Source organism: Gigantopelta aegis, chromosome 8, assembly GCF_016097555.1.
Source record: "Gigantopelta aegis isolate Gae_Host chromosome 8, Gae_host_genome, whole genome shotgun sequence".
NCBI lineage: Eukaryota > Metazoa > Mollusca > Gastropoda > Neomphalida > Peltospiridae > Gigantopelta > Gigantopelta aegis.
Window position 1 is genome coordinate 56,035,016 of NC_054706.1, and position 5,227 is coordinate 56,040,242.

At 42.8% G+C, this 5,227-nt stretch overlaps 1 long non-coding RNA gene across 1 annotated transcript; it reads right to left on the reverse strand.

Annotated features, from left to right (window-relative positions):
* Positions 1–1,368: 1,368 nt before the first annotated feature.
* On the reverse strand, positions 1,369–4,814 carry LOC121378527. The gene is made up of 3 exons (XR_005958743.1): positions 4,647–4,814; positions 3,683–3,754; positions 1,369–1,524 (listed from the first exon to the last, which is right to left on the reverse strand). It is a non-coding gene; the product is annotated as an uncharacterized LOC121378527 (long non-coding RNA).
* Positions 4,815–5,227: the final 413 nt, after the last annotated feature.

The following is a 5,227-nucleotide window of genomic DNA, read 5'->3' on the forward strand; positions in this document are numbered from 1 at the left end:
GAGAGGGAAAAGGAAGGGAAGGGGGAGGGGAAAGGGGGAAAAGAAAGGAGGGGAAGGAGGAGAGAGGGAAGGAAAAGAAGGGAAAAAGAAGGGAAGAAAGGGGAGGAAAGGAGAGGGGAAGGAAGGGGGAAAGGAGGGAAGGGAAAGAAAAGGGGGGGGGGGAAGAGGGGGAAAGAAAAGAGGGGGGGGGGAAGGGAAGAGGAAGGGAGGGGGGAAGAAAAAAGAAGGGGAAAAAAAAAAAAAAGAGGGGAAGGGGGAAAGAGAAGGGAGGGAAAAGGGAGAGGGGGAGGAGAAAAAGGGGGAAGGGGGGGGAAGGGAGGAAAAAAAGGGGAAGGAAAGAGAAAAGGGGGGAGAAAGGGGGAAGGAAAAAGAAAAGAAAAAGAAAGAAAGGGGAAAGGAGGAAAGAAGGAAAAGGGAAAGGGGAAAAAGGGGGAGGGAAGAGGGGGAAAGGGAGAGAGGGAAGAGAAGAGGAAAAAAGAAGAAGGGAAGGGAGGGGAGGGGAAAAAGGGAAGGAGGAAGGGGGGAAGGAGAAAAAGGGGGGAAGGAAAAGGAAGAGGGGAAAGAAGAAAAGGTAGAGAGGGGGGGAGGAGGGGAAAAAAGGGAGAAGGGAAGGGGAAGGAGAAAGAGGGAGGAAAGGGGAAGAAGGAAGGAAGGGAAGGGGAGGGAAGGGGAGAAGAAAAGAAAGAGGGGGGGGGGAAGGGGGAAAGGAGGGAGGAAAAGGAAGAAAAAGGGAAGGGGGAAAGAAAAGGAGAAAAGAAAAGGAAGGAGAGGAGGGAAAAAGAGAGGGGATAGGGGGGAAGAAAAGGGAGGGGGAGGTGGAAATGTAGCAGATTTCCGTCTTAGGCTTATATCAGAACTATCAAATGTTTGGCATCCAATAGCTTATGAATAATAAATCAATGTGCTCTAGTGGTGTCAATAAACAAAAGAAACTTTTTATTATAAAATTTATAAATATCCATGTTGTAATCTTTACATTACCTAAGTCAGCGTTGCATTGGCATATCAAACTAGAACAACTTGTTTGGGGCCAAAATATTCTCTTGCTGTTTTTTTCCTGTTTTGTTGTTGGGTGGGGTGGGGGGTGGGGGTGTCAGGGGTTTTTTTGGGGGGAGGGATTTGTTGGATTTTTGTTGTTGCTTTTTTGGGAGGATGGAGGTTTTTTTTGGGGGGTTGTTGTTGTTGTTGATAATGTTGCTGTTGTTAATAGCTGATAATGTGTTCCACTTTTTATGTCTGGTGACATGTCTTTATCCAATTAAGTTATAATCACCCTGTTCTGTATATATATATTATATATATATATATATATATATATATATATCGTGTTTCATGCAATATGTCGTATACATACATAGTCCCTGTCCAGCTTAGATGTTAGGATAATATTTGCACACCAGTACATATTTCCTGGGCTTTGGTTCTCTATTCTCAGGAAGTGTTTGGTTTCATTGCCATCAGTCTTGAACGTAGCCTTCGACGGTCCGTCAGTATCGTTTACACACAGCTCGGCTAGTTTGCTTCCTAACAAAATTGAATACACACAAAAAAATAGCATTAAGACTGCAGCATAGTTCTTTTTGTGGTAAAGCGTTCGCTTGATGCGCGGTCGGTTTGGGATCGATCCCCGTCGGTGAGCCCATTTGGCTATTTCTCGTTCCAGCCAGTGCACCACGACTGGTGTATCAAAGGTCGTGGTATGTGCTATTCTGTCTGTGGGTTTCCTCTGATGATTGCGTGCCAGAATTACAAAATCTCGATACCAATATTTATTCATATTAGCATTACTGTCAAACAGCTACATAGCGTTTCAGACGAATCACTACGCATTTGTACATGGAAGGAAGGAAGGAAATATTTTATTTAACGACACACTCATCTCATTTTATTTACGGTTATATGGCGTCGGACATATGGTTAAGGACCACACAGATATTGAGAGAGGAAACCCGCTGTCGTCACTTCAAGGGCTACTCTTTTCGATTAGCAGCAAGGGATCTTTTATATGCACCATCCCGCAGACAGGATAGTACATACCACGGCCTTTGTTACACCAGTTATGGAGCACTGGCTGTAACGAGAAATAGCCCAACGGGCCCACCGACGGGAATCGATCCTAGATCGATCGCGCATCAGGCGAGCGCTGTACCACTGAGCAACGTCCCGCCCCCTTTTACGTGGATTACAACTAATATTGTGGGTAGAATGATGGAAATAAATGGTTAAAAGGTTTCAGGCAAGCTCATTTCGCACGAATACCTCTATCTTTTTTGCCCGAATTTGAGGATTTACTGCATCTCTAGTGGACAGCCCCCACCCCCACCCCCCACCCCCCGGTCCCTTATGCTTATAGATCTTTACATTTTAAAGAAATAAAAACTACTTTTGGTGGTAAACTTCATTTACTCAACTTTTATTGAGTCCCTTTAAGTAGTCTCAGGTTAGTGAACTTTCTTTCTTTTCTTTTTTTTTTTTCTTTTTTTTGTCATCGCGGTCACACATTTATTACCGCTCTTTACTTGTAGACTGTTTAACTGTTTCTGTAAACCCCATCTGTTTCTATTTAATCCTCATAAACATGGAGGTCATTTTTGCACAATAGTAGTAGGCTACTGGGTTGTTCGAGTAAGTTGTAAGTAAATATTATCTGTGTAATTACCGTCTCAGCAGGCTGGTTTAGGGCTGTATAATTTTGCACAGTTCACGAATGAAAGCCAAACAGTCACAAAGTTATCTGACAATATTTCGCGACTTAAAAAACCTCTTATGTTTATTCTGCCCCATACTTTCTTTAACCAATTCTCACGGGTGTTTTCAATGCATTCCATAGGCGGATACAAAGTGGGCGTCACAGGGCTTGTTTGAGGTGCCCTTTCTAATGACTTTTTTGTTTGTTGTTTTTTAAATTCATCTTGTACCGATATAGAACACTAAATGGCTGTAACAAAGCGTCTTTATTTAAAAATGTTAGGGGAGTATGCTTCTGAAACTCTCTAACGATCTCGCTCCCCCTTTCGGAGCTCGACTCGTTTGCCTTCGACAAACTCAAATTGCCCTTTTTTCGAATTCTGTGACTCCTTCTTTAAAACCCCCGTGGGCTATTTCTCGCTCCAGCCAGTGCACCACGACTGGTATATCAAAGGCATACGCAGATCCAGACACATGGAAACATAGCTTAGTAATACCATTTCACTGTTTAATTAGCGGCGAGATGTATCCCAGTGGTAAAGCGCTGGCTTGATGCGCGATCGGTTTGGGATCGATCCCCACTGGTGGGCCCATTGAGCTATTTGTTACCAGGGCACCACGACTGGTCTATCAAAGGTTGTGGTATGTGTTATCCTGTATATGGGATCGTGCATATAAAAGATCCCTTGCAAATAATGGGAAAATGTAGCGGGTTTCCTCTCTAAGACTATATGTCAAAATTACCATATGTTTGACATCCAATAGCCGATGATTAATAAATCAGAGTGCTCTAGTGGTGTCGTTGAACAAAACAAGCTTTAATTTAATTGTCCTTCTTTAAAACATTCTGGATTCGCCACTACGTCTCTGGCAGTACCGGTTACGAGGCTACGCACTACACTACGTCTCTGGCAGTACCGGTTACGAGGCTACGCACTACACTACGTCTCTGAATAATCATCGTTTTAGCTGAAAATTAATCAAATAAACTGACCGATTGCCGTGTCCTCGGGGACTATGATCACACTGTTGAAGTTGACCAGGACGGGTGGGTTGTTACTGGACACTGCAATTATTAAAACAAACATATAGATAAACAGACAGGCGGACATACAGATTAACAGACAGACATAAATCAATTCGCATACATATTTCCCTACATGTGCATACGTGAATACACACACTCTTTATCTGTATGTCTGTCTGTCGGTGTGTGTGGTGTGTCTCTCTCTCTCTCTCTCTCTCTTCTCTCTCTCTCTCTCTCTCTCTCTCTCTCTCTCCCCACCCCACTCTCTCTCTCTCTCTCTCTCTCTCTCTCTCTCTCTCTCTCTGTGTATCTCTTTCTCTCTCGCTCTCTCCCTCTCTCTCTCTCTATTTCCCTCTCCCTATCTCTCTCCCCACCCCCACCCCTCTCTGTCTGTCTGTCTGTCTCTCTCTCTCTCTCTCTCTCTCTCTCTCTCTCTCTCTCTCTCTCTCTCTCTCTCTCTCTCTCTCTCTCTCTCTCTATTTCCCTCTTCCTCTCTCCCCATCCCCACCTCTCTCTCTCTCTCTCTCTCTCTCTCTCTCTCTCTCTCTCTCTCTCTCTCTCTCTCTCTCTCTCTCTCTCTCTCTCTCTCTCTCTCTCACACACACACACACGCACACATGCACACACATTAACACATTCATTCACATACATACACGCATGTGCTTGCGTGGGTGGGTGTTTGTGTGAGTGCGTGCGTGCGTACGTGCATACATATATACATACATACATTCATACATTCATTATTAATTTTCTGAATGAATAGCCTATGTCACAGCAGCGGGTTTTCTCTCCTTTTTCTGGACCAAATGTCGAAATAACCATATGTTGGACATGAAGTAGCCATAGTTTAAAATAAAATAATGTAAGTACCGTTAAACAATGTTTTAAACTGTTACCAATTGGCAGAAATAAATAATTGTATTGTACTAACCAGCAGCGACAAACGTCAACAACCAGAAAATTGTAGGTTTCTTATTCCCGTCAGTAATCTGCAAAATTTAACAAGTCACTTTCAAACTGTTTGTTAATTGGTTTCAGCGCATAATTCCAACATATATACGCAGTATACTAACAAATATTATTACAAAGTATGCATTGGTTCAGGGCCCATGTTTATAAAACTTTTAAGAGTCCTGACTCAATCTCAAATGACGTCACACGCATGCAATTTGTATGGCGTTGCCATGACGTTACTGTCTCAGACTCTATTAGTCTCGAGTCTAGACTCTCACGGGCCCAGGCCAGTACTCGACTGACGTAATGTCAAAAATTGCGAACCATAAATATAACATGAACATGACGTCAAAATTAAATAAATGCGTAAAGATGTACGGGTGATATAAATTATGACATCTTTAATTAGTTATTTTATTTGATGGTAGTTTCATTTTATACCTGACATGAAAATATTTAAAATGTGCCATAAATAGTATTATGAGTGGCTATTTGACCAGATTTCGATGTAGCATATGTGAAGCGAGTAGGGTAAAAATCGTGACAAAAGAAAACGGG